Below are 15,999 nucleotides of genomic sequence, written 5' to 3' on the forward strand. Positions count from 1 at the left end.
AGTTGGAGATGGCAAATTTTGATGAGAGTTGGAAATGGCAAATTTGATTGGTTAGGAGGGAGAGAAGACGAATTTGGTTTATGGGAGGAACGGGGAAGACAGTAGGGACGTTTGTTGATGTGTAAAGTAGATGTTTATGGGTAGTGTTGTGTTTTGTGGATACAGTAAGGGGTAAGGGAGGGGCAATGTAGGTTACCTGGTGGGGGGGGGGGGGGGGCGTACGGTAGGAACGTACCTGTCTCACCTGGTTCCCATGTGCCCCCAGTGTGCATTACCTTGAATTGCGTGCACTTTTGCGCCCTTACCACCTTACTCACTTGTCTTCTTTTGTCTCCCACCTCCGAGGATCTGGCTTTGGGGCAGAGAGAGAGAGGAGAGAGAGGTGCTGGCTCCGCAGTTGTGGGCCTGTACTTCCGCTGCTTGCTGCCTGGATCGATACACCATATGGACCGCAATTTTTGTGGCCGCCCGCAATGGACCGCAGTTCTTTTGCGGTCAAGCACCACCCGTGGATGGACCTCTGGGTCAACGTGGCACCTATGCCATACAGGTGAACCACTTTTAGTTGGCCCCCTGACAGCCACAATTAAGAAATGGACGCGGTTGGCGCCTTTCTTTATTTCTAAAGAAGCCAGAAGGCCAAGTGCACTCCAAGAAGGCAAGACCAGCGGCAGAACATCGGCCGGCTGCGACACCACCGGTGACCATGGACACTTGATTGTGCATGGTTATTGAACACTTTATTGGTGCACCGGATGGTGCTGACTGTGCGTATGGGGTGGTGCTTTTGGTGCTTGGACGGGGTGCTCTGCACATTATTAAAGGCCGTAGGGCCACAGGGCACTCGTGGGTTGGTGTATCGATGCTGGCATGCGTGCTCTCCCTATGCATAACATCTGCATGTGTTCCTCAAAGAACAGGTCCTGGATCGTAGTGTAAATATCAGTGTTGTATAAATAAGGCTCCCTACCGGCTGTATGTTTAGTTTGAGGATGCTTTCCGCGATTCGGTTATCCTGTGGGTGTGTTTCTGTTAGGAGAAGGGTGCAACGTCGCAGGGGGACATATTTACTCATTTGTGAACATCTGTAAAACTGTCGCACTCAGGGTTGAGTTAATAGTAGAGGGAACTACATCTGAGTGCCACACTAAAGTAAGTAAAAATTTATCGGGTCAGGACGCCCCGAGGTAGAGAAGGGAGCAATGTTGCGGATATGGGATTTGCATCCATCCATATCCGCTTGTAAATATTCCCCTATTTCCTCAATACTTCCCAACTATCCCCAATCCCCCATTCCCTCGTCCCATTTTCTGTAAACAACACTCTGTAGACCCGACCTCCCCATATTTCCCCCATTAAATGTCATGCCCAGGTTCACCGCATCTCATGTAAGACAACTATAGGACATCTTGCTAGTTATTCTTAGTCTATGTCAGTTAAGGACTCGTTTCCATTAATTCTGACCCTTCGTTGCACCAGAATGTGATTGTATGGCACCGTTAGGAAGTTTAGGACCTCCCAATACCTCCCCGCAGCTCTTCCTCATGGTTCAGCAACAACAACAACAACAACAACAACAACAGCAACGACGGCGGCGTGCACAGGGAGTGCGCGTCCTCAGGGGGTGTTGGGAGGGCATGAGGCCTTCCCAACGAGCCGCCATTGAACATGTGCTCGACGGGGTTACCAAATAGGGGCTCCCTGTCAGCTCCTCGTCAAGGGCGGAGCCCGGTAACCCCCGCACCCAATGGAAGCGGCGGACCGGCCCCAGGGGGGCGGAGCCAACCAGCCGAGGGCGTGTCACTCCCCGCTGAGCATGCGCAGGAAGAGGGAGGTGACGTCAGACGCGCGCTGAGCTTGGAGCAAGCAAGACGTACCCTCCGAGCGCTGTGAGGCCTCCCCGCATCTCTGGACTGGACCGTGCTTTATCCTGTCCCCGAGCCAAGGTGCACCTTGTGCTATCGACTACCTGTCCCTTCCTGCCATCAATCCCTGTGTAAGTCAGCCTTGTTCCGTTTGTCTGTGGTCTGTCTGGGATAAGATAAGACGGTAATTAAGTGCCCATCTCTTCTGTGTCTTTTACCTCACTCTGCCGTGTAATCTACCCCCTTTTCTCCACCACTGTAATTATACCCTCCTCCGGAGGTCTTGAGAACTTTACCCCTTGCGTCGTTTCATCTATCCCAGTCGTTGTGTCCTTTCCATCATTGATTTAGCATAGCGTGATTTGGTCAACGTCTGGGTGGAATCGGGGTCTAGTCGGGGAATAACTGTTCGGTCGCAGTCATACCAACCGCTCGGTCAAAATAACATCTAAACCGCGTCCGTAACAATATATATGGTTCAATGTAACCACAGAAATAAAATAATATACAGAGTTGGGACATTTGGTAAACGTTTTGAATAATGAGAAAAGCCATAAAATTCATTTTATTAGGATTTGTCAAAGGAAATGGAAGTTATATCTTTGGAAAAAATTGTTCAATTCGTGCTCAAATGATCAATGTTTATCACAAGTTATGATAAATTAATGGAATTAATGCTCCAAATTAATGAAATGAAATGGAAATCTTGAACCAGATGGAAAACTGGCCTCACTGAAGGAAGAGTGGAATTATGTGATATTTATATTATTTTTAATGAATGGTGTTGATGTTTTATAAGGTGGATGAAAAGTGAAGGAAACGGTGCCCTGGGGGCATGCACCTGCTATATATACATGCACCTGTTCCATAGCTACTATCTGTACTGTTACAGATGAGAAGTACAATGATATTGTAATCATTGCTGAAATGTCACAAATTAATTTTTTCAGATTGTAGATTATTTGAGGTGAAATGGGATTAATGTGTATGTTAGGAACATTTTGAAAAGAAATATGGATATATGGCATTACTAAAAAAAGAAACCAAGCAATTGAGAGTTCTTGGGTTAATGGGATATAAATAAATGCATCTACAAGTTGATGGTTTAATGACATTATAGGGTTCCGATGCAGAATGATTGCACAAACTTGAGAAAGAACTTTCAAGCCCTATGGGATAAATTGTGTATTACAAACAATGGAGTTTCAAAATTTAGTATGCTGGAAGGAATTTTACAGTCCCATTTCAGGACCCAATGAACTGTTTAATATCTGCCATCAATTTTGGCTGTCTCACGAATGAAGGATGAGTTGCCTTTAGTGGTTGCAAAGAGAATTTGTGGAGACCAGGAAAAATTGGGAATATATGTCAGATATGACCCTAGTACAGAACAGTGATTCATCAATTGACATGAGCTATGGATCTGAGGTGACGACCGATGATCTTCAATCTCAGTCAATGGATGGATCTATCCTGACATCATTGGGGAAAGGGCGTGTGCAGGGAGTCACCTAGAGTGATTAATTTGATTTGAAGAAAAAATTGATAGATTAATTGAATAAATTGATTGATTGATTGATGAGGATGCGGTTTCAAGAAAGAAGCTTTGATATCTTTGTGAGATATTATCAATGTGAAGACAACCTTGGAAAATTGAGCAAGGTGGTGAGTCTATGTATGGATATATGTGCGGTTACCATTGTGTGATTTTCCCTTTGACAGAGCGAGATACCTGTGGATCCACCCATTTCATACTGACCCATTTGGCTCATCTATTGATCTGTGAGATTGGGTTGTGCAAAAGCCACAGGTAGAGAGATTCTCTGGAAATCACCGTGTGAACAGGTGGAGAGATCCTTCCTGGAAGTACGAGTGAAGCTTTAGAGGAACCTGGAACAAGCTACAACACATCCAACGCTACTTTGATAAAAGGTGGAACAAACTCCAGTAGATTTATTTATAGTACATATAGTACAGGTGTGTACAGGTGCATTCCAAAGCACAGATCCTAGTAATCTACCTGGTACATTGAGTGAATATGGAGTGTTATTCACATACAGGCAGAATGGGAAATGGAGCCTGCAAGAATACACAAGGACAACCAGAGAATCCATAAAAAGGTACTTGTACATATTATATGTACGACCGCCACGGTGAAGAGGCTATTAGAGAGGTTGAAAATTGGTATTTCTGGACAAAGGGACATGCTAAGGAGTTTCCAAGAGATGGTACATTCGACCGAAGTCGATTGGAAAGATTAGGACAAAAATTGAGAGCCAGGAAGAGGCAGAATCTAACGGTAGACTGGCCTGCATTCCATCTTTGGGATGGTGAATCCAAACAATGGGACCAGCAAGAACGGATAACGGACCTAGAATGCAAAATAAAAAGGATACAGGATACAGTGGAGGAGATAAGTGCACAACTACCCCCGAAAATAGGAGTAGAAGTGACAGTTGTCCCATCTGATTCCCATTTGTCTCCCCAAAAAGGACGGTACAGAGAATTTTTTCGTGTTTCAGGAGATAACGAGAGACTGCAGTGGCAACTCAGGGATGTAGAGATGCAGCCCAGCAATACAAGTGCACAGGTGCACAGACCAGGCAACGACAGAAACCGGTGTTTCGAGTGTGGAAAGATGGGACATTGGAGAAGAAGATGTCCGTATGTCAACAGGAAGACAAGTTCATGGGGCAAACCAAGCTCAAGGGTACCAGTGCTTACCGGTACCTCAGACAATGATTAGGCCTTCATTGCTGCAAATCCCAAATGATGATTGGCCTCAACAGATTCGATTACTGGACAAACATGAATAACTGTCGATGATTCTTGTGTCTGAAAAGTTTTCGGAGCAAGAATGATTCATTTTTTCTTTTTGCTTGTTAACAAATTAATAATTAATTGATCAAATGCCAAAATTGGATCTTCTATTTTGGGCACAGCAATTTTAAATTTACAAAGTTTGGAACAATTGCGTTGCAAATTTTTTGAAACCAAGTGACAAGAGTCACATGATGATCAGGTGGGAATTTCGGACTATTGTTCCGCATGATTGATAGGTCAGTGGTCGACTGACATGCAAATGGGTGTGTAATCAAATTTGGACAAATTATTGTGGGAACTGAAAGGGTAATTTCAATGTGACATCATAGGGGTTTTCTAAGAATAAACTTTTTGGTCCATTTGTGTATTAGCATTTATAAAATTGAAGGACAAATTTTATGAAATTGAAATAAAAAACTGACACCGATCCAGATCTGTAAATAATGGTTCCAACGCAAACAAATATGCATAATGCATGCGTGTGTGTGTGTTTTGTGTATCAATGTTTGTGTTTGTTGTTGTTGTTTTGTGTATCAATCTTACAAGATTGTTGACACCGACAGTGTGCCTTGTCTGAAAATAGATAGTTCCATGTGGATGGGATCGCATATCGAGAGAATTCGTAAAATAAAATAAAAATAGAAATATAATTTGATTATGTAAATTATCACTTTTGTCAAGGGAGATGGAGAATAAAGATTTGATTTGCTGAATTATGAGCAGCCATTCATTGATAGTAAAATTGGGAGTAATCTTGGGATTCCATTTTGATAGAATTTATATGAGAATCAAAGCTATTTATGGATATGAGCTTCATAAAAATGTGGGAGTACAAAATTAGCCAAATTTGGGAGAGATCTTACACTGACTTCCCAGAGTACTCTGCTCACAGATTTTATATATATATAAACTTGAATTTGATCAGAATATAAATTGTGCTGTATGTATGGATGTGTATTAGGCATAGATGATATGGGAAAATAGTAAAGAAAATTTTGCTGGTTTGAACTATTGTGAGTTTTGAGTTCTGGAGTTCAAACAAAGTCACTGGTTAACAGATGAGAATGGATAGTAAATAAATTATTCGATGCTGGGTAAATTAAGTACGATATTACTAAGACTTATGAGAGCTATTGTTCTTCCTTACAGCAGTGGAAAATTATGGGAAAAAAAATTAGATCCAACATAATGAATCTATAAATGAATGTGATAGGGATAATATCCTCAATTTGTACTAATTATTTGATTGTGGGTAAAGGAATTAATTTATCATAGTGGATTGTTAACAGCAGCCTGAAAATGTCCTGAGAGTGCATCCATGTAATCAGAAATCCCAGATTTGTTTTTACAAACAACATTTTGGTAGAGGTCTTGTGTGGACGAGCACTTGCTTGGTAGATAAAAAACGGTACTGCATGCTGGCAGCCACTTTTGCGGCCATTTAGACCGAACAAATTTGGAGAAACTGTAATTGAATATGTAATTTACAGATGAGTATTTGGGAAGAAAAAGGGAATTTATTGAGGTCATTTTTCGAAGTTTTATTGAAGTGCTATAATATGACACTCGCCAAGGCAAACTATTGGATGGGAAAATTAGATCTGGTTATAGAAATTTTTTTTTTTTAAATTGACCCCTTGAAGTTAACTCTTCGAATCATTGTTACACTGGCATTTTGAGTTCACATTGGAAATAGTTTGGTAGAACTTTGGTTAAAACCTTTGGTTGCGGTATTTTGGAACGAACTGATAAACCATAGGAGATTGATAAGAATAGAAACAAAAAATGGACCCAAGGTAGAAAGTTGGAGTCATGCCTCTCATTGCAAGCGAGCACATGGGGCAAGGGGCAAGGGAGGACGGTCCCACAGAAAATGAGGCTGCACCTAGCAGCCCAGCAGAACATTCAGTGGCAGATAAATGATAGTCGTGATTTACAGTCATTTGAATTACATTTTAACACCCCTTACATTGATAAACATTACATTTTCAACATGTGATATTCCTACTTGGGATAGTGACATTTATTTGCCTACATGACATACAATTACCTACTGATATTAATACAGCATGAGTGATAATGTATCACAACTACACTCATGATCAGGGGATTTAGCTCGACCCCGGGAGATAGGGGGACCAGGGTAAGACAAATAATCTGATTTATGTTACATATTAAGGGATTTTCTTTATTTACCTTTTAGGAAGCTTGTTAGTTTGGTATATAATGTTGAATGTCATCGACATATAATTATGTTACAGGTATGAACATATACAAGGAGTAGCAGACTTGTTTGTGGGTTTAGTAGTTATATTGGCAATTGTTTTAGTGGTGGCTTGCTTGAAAGCCTTAGTGATGGTGTGTTTGAATAAGGTAACCAACAACACTATGATAATGCATGAAGTGACAAATGAGGAAAGAAATGTGGAACCACAAGAGGAAGACTTTTATGGCGACATAAATACCGAGATTAAAAGAATGATTCAAGTGATGTTGCAAATGAATACAGTAGAGTTAAGATAAGGGCATAACAAAAAATGTTGTGAATTGTGTCAACCGGTGAACTTCTATCACCACAAGTTACACACTGTTTGGAAAAAAAAAAGAAGAAGAAGAAGAAGGGGAGAAATTATGATAATAATACATTATGCTTAATTTGTTGGTTTGCAAATTTGTTGGGAATTAGATATTCCTGTTTGTGATTGTAATCATATACAATTTATTTTCTTTGAGGAGTGATAAAATACCTGCATGAGTTAATTTTTGAACTATATTAACCTGAAAGCAATTGTGGATGCTATTCTTAGTTTAGTAGTCAAATACATACCTGATTGAATATTATTCGTGTGACGCATATAAATGAATATAACTTTTGAATGTTTTAAGAAAAAAACAAACAAATTGTTGAATGTGAAACTGTCGGAAGATATACATGATTATGCTGATTTCATGGTAAGATGTACCCTATCTGATTCAGTGTGTGTGGAAAGCAGATTCAGATGTGACTGAGCATAAGGATAAGACGAGATCACATTTGAAGGGGGTGCTAATGGAATTGGGAAGAAGTTCGAGAAAGAAAATTTGTGGCTAAAAATGAAGTTAATCGTGGCATACACCCTCTTTCTCAAAGAATGATGAAGACATTCTCCCGTGTAACTTGGAGATGGATGCTTACCTTCACCAAGGAAATGTATGTGACCATTTGCCTGGATCACACTGCAACATATGAAAGAAAGGCGATCACTTACTCTTGTTTGAAGGCTTCGAACATTCATCACATCAGAAGTTGCAGGACAACGACATTTTACCTGCAACCTCTGTGAAATGTGGGGACATATGTTATTACTTCACCAACTTCCGGGGAACCAGCATGGAGCTGCAAACAAACGGCTGTGCCCTTGTCACAACAGCTGTGCACGATTCTGCTGGTTGCTCCTGGTATGGACCATGAATGACCTGAACACCATGGTCCCAACATCATTGTGGATGCATCCGGCATCCCTGTTCCACATCTTGCTGGCCAATCAACGTCACACCAATACTTGCTGCCCACTCATAATGAGGGAGGAGGCAAGTCGACTACAACTGGGCGAAGGCCTTGTTCAGGAATTACTATGGTTTACAGCAAGAGTGGCAAGAATGCTACATGGAGAGCAGGGTCAGTCTATGACTCCGTGCAGTTATTACAACAGCAAGACCCTACACAAAGTAGTGCAGGTGCTATGAAGACATTAGGAGAAAATGTGTCATACCTGAATTCAAACACAAGTGATCAGCCCTTCCTTTCAAACAAAGAATCAACATTTGTTTGGAGGCAAACGTTTTTGCCAGATGTTGCAGATGCCTTAAAAACGTGAAAATGGTGAAGTGAAATTGTTGTATCTTGGTGATGGTGAAGTGTTGTTTTGAAAAGATACTTGTGATGCAAATGCAATAGATTGAACAATATGGAAGGAGTCAATGACCAACGAAATGTTTTGTGATTCTTGCAGGATGACGGGGTATGCCTAAGGGAATTGGATTACCAAAGTTATGGTTTACTTATACTTGTATTGATGTTTACTTGTAGTGATTGATTGTTTACTTATACTTGTATTGATGTTTACTTGTAGTGATTGATTGTTTACTTATATTGATGTTTAGATTAATGGTTAATATAAACAAAAACAAAAAGATGAGGAAATGAGGAAATGAGATGAGTTGTGGAAATGTAACTCATTGATCGTTGGAAATGGAAAACGAAGCAGATAGACGATTTCGTAAATGAATGTCAGGAATGTGCACGAACGTGGTAATCTCTTGTTCACCTGGTCACAGCCCCGGGCTAGAGCACCCTCCTATTGTGAGGCAAATGGAACTCCCAGCAGGGGGGGGGGGGGGGGGGGAGCGAACCGGCTCCGATGAGGCGATTGTGGATGACCAAGAAGCTTCAGCGCACGGAGGATTAACTCGAGTGTGCCCATATAAACGAGAACACACTTTGAGTCGAGAGCACTTGTCACCAGAACCTCTGCCCAACGGAACGAACGAGTACGGAACGAGAAACAGCGCAGAGAGAGGACCGGCCAGGGAAGAAGAACCAACGACTTGAATTAGCTATAATAGTCTTTATTGAATTGAAACGAGTGACTTAGTAATTATAATAAATCCTTACTTTGTAAAAACTGTCTCAGTCATTGGCGTCTTGTAGATTGTCCATTATTCCCGGACAGTTGTTATCGCTGGTGTCGTGGAAAAGCCTGCAAAGCCAGGTAAAGGTGTGAGATTCCGGAGAATCTTCGCCTCGAGGCTGCGGCCCGAGGAAGAACCGACCGCCATTTCACGGACCTCGTGCGTCATTCGCGGACCCTTGGTTAGCCGCGTCCGCTGGTCCTGCCCTCTGGTGGTTTGCCGAGGATGTGTGTGCGCGACAGTGGCCTTTGAAGAATACGGTGCGGTTCGCGACTGCACGGTGTATGTGCACGTTTGGATAGCGTCTTTGGGATTCCTCTTGCCACCGCCAATTGGGGTTGGCTGGAACCACGTGACGGTCTCCGCCTTACCTACATCTCCTTACCTGCCTCATCGCTCTCGCCTCTTCACCAGGAGCACCATTGTGTTCGAGAGACATTGAGAATGGCTCTGTTTCAGTCCTTGGGGGTGCCGTGAGTTTGAGCTCGGTTACCATCTTAAGATTTGATTGTAGGGTTGATTGCCCCCATTGTTGTATGGTTCTTTTTGTGTGCTTTTAATATAATATTTGTTCATTGACAACCAAGGGTGTGGTGTCCTTATTGCTTGGATTGATTTCAACCAAGGATAACATAACTTTCTGCCGGGGACCCTCTCGGGGTTCGGAGGTTTACCGAGACCAGGGGACAGGGGAGGACCCCGTAACAATAGTGATACTATCTTTTTGGAACAGAAGGCATTTATGATACTGAGAGTTTTTCTTCAAACGATAGTTGTGAAAGTAGTTTTACAGATGACGGTTATGAAAGCATCGATTATACCGAAGATGATTTTCAGTTTAAGCAAAGTTTTGTTATTTAAATAGAGATTATTCTAAACGATATAGCAGATGTTGAGTCTCTTGAATTCTCTGATACTCCCTACGATAGATTTGAGAATTGTCCTGCGTGTGATAGAGTAGGATTAAATACAGAGTCAAAAGGCCATAAACAATGTTTATTCTGTTATTATCTTTTAATTAATGAGGATTAAAAAAAAAGAAAAGAAACATAACTATTTAAAAATTACTCCTAAAATGAATTACTTACAAGATTAATAAGGGAAATTAAATTTTAAGTATGAGGGTGATAATACACCTTTTCTAACAATGGAAGAGATTGATACAATTAGGGTAATATTTCAAGGATTGATGTTAGTTGCTATTCACGATTGCCATTTTCAGGGAAATATCAACACAAGATATTATATAAATAAAATAATGGATTATCTTAAAATTAAACCTGAACTCAGGATAAAACATAGAGTTTCTAAAAAAAAGCCTGTAAAAAAATAGATGACTTGTTTTCCAAATATATACATGAATGATTTTTTACCCATTTGTGAAAATAAGATAAAATTTAACAACCATAAAAATCTAACAAATTCATTGAGATTTCTAATAGTTGATTCAAGCGGATGTGGAAAAACCTGTTTGCTTTTAAAGATGCTCCTTACTCCCAACTTTTTAGATTATGATAATTTAATAATTTTCACAAAGTCAAGTTTTCAACCTGAGTATCAACTACTATCACAAGGTTTTAATGTGGGTCTTGAAAAAGAAGATATAATCTGTTTATTTAAACTTCAAAACAAACTAAATGATTACAACATTGAAGATATAATACAACTATTTTGTGAAACACAGAAATGTAAAAATAAATCAAAACCCATAAGTTGAATTCTCAGTGATAATACGGATGATGTACCCCAATATTTAGATTAATCAAAAAAGAACCTCATTATCTTTGATGATTGTGTTAATGAGAGAAACCAAACAGTTATGGATAGAGACTATACAAGAGGGAGACATTCTTCTTGTAATTGTATTTATCCTACTTTATGCACTTGAGCTTGTGTTGCAGAACCACTTTCCGCACTTGTGCTGGCATTGAAAACCACTTTCCGCACTTGTGTTAGTGTTGCAGAACCACTTTTTGCACTTGTGTTAGTGTTGCAAAACCACTTTCCACACTTGTGATGTCATTGAAAACCACTCTCCGCACTTGTGCTGGCGTTGAAAACCACTTTCCGCATTTCTGCGAGTGTTGAAAACCACTTTTCGCGCACCTGTTAATGTTCAAAACCACTTTTTGCACTTGTGTTAGTGTTGCAAAACTGCTTGTCTCACTTGTGTTAGTGTTGCAAAACCACTTTTCGCACTTGTGCTGGCGTTCAAAACCACTCTCCGCACTTGAGCTAGTGTTGCGGAACCACTTTCCGCACTTGTGCTGGCGTTGAAAACCACTCTCCGCACTTGAGCTAGTGTTGTGGAACCACTTTCCGCACTTGTGCTGGCGTTGAAAACCATGTTCCTCACTTGTGTTCGTGTTGCAGAACCACTTTTTGCACTTGTTAGTGTTGGAAAACCGCTTGTCTCACTTGTGTTAGTGTTGCAAAACCACTTTTCGCACTTGTGCTGGCGTTGAAAACCACTCTCCGCACTTGAGCTAGTGTTGCAAAACCACTTTCCATACTTGTTCTGGTGTTGAAAACCACTTTCCGCACTTGTGTTCGTGTTGCAAAACCACTTTCCACACTTATGCTGGCGTTGAAAACTACTTTCTGCACTTGAGCTTGTTTGCAGAACCACTTTCCGCACTTGCGCTGGCATTGAAAACCACTTTCTGCACTTTTGGTAGTGTTGCAGAACCACTTTCTGCACTTGTGCTGGCGTTGAATACCACTTTCCGCACTTGTGTTCGTGTTGCAGAACCACTTTTTGCACTTGTGTTAGTGTTGCAAAACCACTTTTCGCACTTGTGCTGGCGTTGAAAACTACTCTCCGCACTTGAGCTAGTGTTGCAAAACCACTTTCCATACTTGTTCTGGCATTGAAAACCACTTTTTGCACTTGTGTTAGTGTTGCAAAACAACTCTCCACACTTGTGCTGGCGTTGATAACCACTTTCCGCACTTGTGTTCGTGTTGCAAAACCACTCTCCACACTTGTGCTGGCGTTGAAAACCACTTTCTGCACTTGTGTTGTGTTGCAGAACCACTTTTCGCACTTGTGCTGGCGTTGAATACCACTTTCCGCACTTGTGTTCGTGTTGCAAAACCACTTTCTACACTTATGCTTGCGTTGAAAACTACTTTCTGCACTTGAGCTTGTGTTGCAGAACCGCTTTCCGCACTTGCGCTGGCATTGAAAACCACTTTCTGCACTTTTGGTAGTGTTGCAGAACCACTTTCTGCACTTGTGCTGGCGTTGAATACCACTTTCCGCACTTGTGTTCGTGTTGCAGAACCACTTTTTGCACTTGTGTTAGTGTTGCAAAACCACTTTCCACACTTGTGATGGCATTGAAAACCACTTTCCGCACTAGTGCTGGCATTGAAAACCATTTTCCGCATTTCTGCTAGTGTTGAAAACCATTTTTCGCGCACCTGTTAGTGTCAAAAACCACTTTTTGCCCATGTGTTAGTGTTGCAAAACCGCTTGTCTCACTTGTTTGGTGTTGCAAAACCACTTTTCGCTCTTGTGTTATTGTTGCAAAAACCACTTTCCGCACTCGTACTGGCATTGAAAACCACTTATCGCACTTGTGTTAGTGTTGCCAAACCACTTTCACACTTCTGTTAGTGTTGCAAAACCACTTTCCATAATTATGCTGGCATTGAAAGCCACTTTCCGCACTTCAGCTAGTGTTGCAAAAACCACTTTCTGCACTCGTACTGGCATTGAAAACCACTTATCGCAGTGTGTCAGTGTTGCAACCGCAACCACAACACTAACCACAACACTAACATGTGTTAGTGTTGCCAAACCACTTTCGCACTTGTGATAGTGTTGCAAAACCACTTTCCACACTTATGCTGGCATTGAAAATCACTTTCCGCACTTTTGTGAGTGTTGCAGAACCACTTTGCACACATGCTGGCGTTGAAAACCACTTTCCGCACTTGAGCTAGTGTTGTTGACCCACTTTCCGTCCTTGTGCTGGCATTGAAAACCACTTTTTGCACTTGTGTTAGTGTTGCAAAACCACTTTCCACACTTGTGGTGGCATTAAAAACCACTTTTCACACATGTGCTATTATTGCAAAAACCACTTTGCACACTCATGCTGGCGTTGAAAACCACTTTCCGCACTTGAGCTTGTGTTGTAGAACCACTTTCCGCATTTGTCCTGGCGTTGAAAACCACTTTCCGCACATGTTATTGTTTCAGAACCACTTTTTGCACTTGTGTTGGTGTTGCAAAACCACTTTCCACACTTTTGCTGGCATTGAAAACCACTTTCCGCACTTGTGCTGGCGTTGAAAACCAATTTCCGCATTTCTGCTAGTGTTTTAAACAACATTTCGCGCACCTGTTGGTGTTCAAAACCACTTTTTGCACTTGTGTTAGTGTTGCAAAACCACTTGTCTCACTTGTGTTAGTGTTGGAAAACCACTTTTCGCACCTGTGCTGGTGTTGAAAACCACTCTCCGTACTTTAGCTAATGTTGTAAAACCACTTTCCGCACTTGTGTTATTGTTTCTGAACCACTTTTTGCACTTGTGTTGGTGTTGCAAAACCACTTTCCACACTTGTTCTGGCATTGAAAAAACCACTTTCCGCACTTGTGCTGGCGTTGAAAACCACTCTCCGCATTTCTGCTAGTGTTTAAAACAACATTTCGTGCACCTGTTGGTGTTCAAAACCACTTTTTGCACTTGTGTTAGTGTTGCAAAAACCACTTTCCGCACTCGTACTGGCATTGAAAACCACTTATCGCACGTTAGGCCATGGGGCATAGGGCTAAAATGTGCTCAATTTGACAATTTCGTGCAACAACGCAGGGGATTACTTAAAATTGCTATAGATGGGTTGGGGATGTGCTCCTGAACAAGAAACACCATGTCCCCAGACACCAGGGGTGCTCATTAATTTTTAACGCGCACTTGATGAAAATGCAAGTAAATATATATTCATCAATTATACGTTACTGCATTTTCTTTTATTTCTGGATAGTTTGAGGAGTAAAATGAAAAAAATTGATTGTGATATTGTTTCTAGACCTCCTTTTCACTAAAATACACCAATAAACATGATATTTTTGTATCTAGATAGTCATAGCGATAAGTTGAAAATGAATCCAATCTGAAAATATGGTCCGCCGCAGCTGAAACACATGCTGGCTTGGTCTTTAGCAGGTTCATGATTGTTCTGGTCAACATCTACTGTGGTACCAAGGCAGGGAGGTCCCCTTTTCTTCCCATATCCCATGAATGGACAGATTTCAGTGGGAGGAGCTTGAATTGTTCTTTGCCTGGTCCTTTTCAAAGATGGTGTTGTAGAAATCTCTACAGGTAATTCACTTGGTCTTTGTATCATTATACCATTAGTACTGTGCGTAGTCCCCTTGCCAGACAGTGTTTCTTCCCCGAAATCTATACTATCCCAGACTATAGTGGTGAATTTCCCCCTCTGTATATCAGGTGGTAAGTTCATATCCCCCATGCTGATTTGGTGCTGTGCAAGAGCTGTATTGTACTCCATTAAGGTTGTCTGTGAAATGCAATGCCCTAGCCCATTTATAATCCCTATTACGCTGGCGGAACCTGTCAGGTGGCGGATCGCGGTTGCTACTGCATAATGCTTTGGCATGGGTCGTTTTCCTTTTGAGGCCAAGAAAATTATATCTTGCGAAATTGATAGCAGCCTTCTTTGTTTGTCATCTGGAACTTCTACAAAGTCTGCACCATCCGGCTCACTGGATACACCTATCAGCCAAGCAAGGAAGTTGAACAGTTGAAAAGGAACCTCTGCCTTTACTTTATCTTCTGTTAGGTCGTCAGAGGTAGGTGGCCATGGTGGTGGTGAAGATGGCTTATTGGAGACAGCAGCCTTTATGATAAGTGCAGCGCTATACAGCATGCGTAAGTCGTCATTTGTGGGTGGTACTTTGGATTCTGAAACAGTTGGTATACTCTCCTCTTCATTATCTGTGCTGTCATCTGTTAAACTCCCTGCTGTATCGTCTACCAAGTCCTCGGCCAAATCTTCTGCTGATAGACACTCACTAAACACAATGTCACTCATGTTTCTACTTTTGGCTTTGATGAAGACTAACTGTGGAAAGCTTTTCTGTAGTCACGTCTTCAGATGCCATGTTCGATATGGTGCATCGATGCCGCTGACATCTTTAATGGCGCGGATAAATATCTTATTGAGTTTACTCAATGTAAGAATTTCTTTGCCTATAATTAGACGCTTTCTGATGGTGTTTTGGCTGAATTTGTCAAAAGCATCAATATAGCCATTTTGAACTGGGGTCAATGGCTTGCCAGGTTTACTCAAAAATCTTGTGTAGTTCTTGTAGCAGCCATGATGGTACTGAAGCTCCCTGGCAACCAAGTCCTCCCCTTCTATTTGATGCAGCATTTGTACATCCTCTTTTGCTTTTGCAGCCTTTAGAAGTTGACCTCCACTGATGAGTTCACATTTTACTAGCCTTACCATTGACCTCTTTCCTGAGATGTGACTGCGCTTGTATTGGTTGCTATGGCAGAAAATGCACTCTTCAGGAAACATATGTCGCCTGCTCTAATCTCTTTGGCTGCTGTTTGCATCTGAGGAACGCAACATTCTCTTTCTGCTGGGCTCTCCACTGCT

The sequence above is a fragment of the Myxine glutinosa genome, chromosome 13 (genome assembly GCF_964187855.1).
Source record: "Myxine glutinosa chromosome 13, kmMyxGlut1.1, whole genome shotgun sequence".
NCBI classification, from domain to species: domain Eukaryota; kingdom Metazoa; phylum Chordata; class Myxini; order Myxiniformes; family Myxinidae; genus Myxine; species Myxine glutinosa.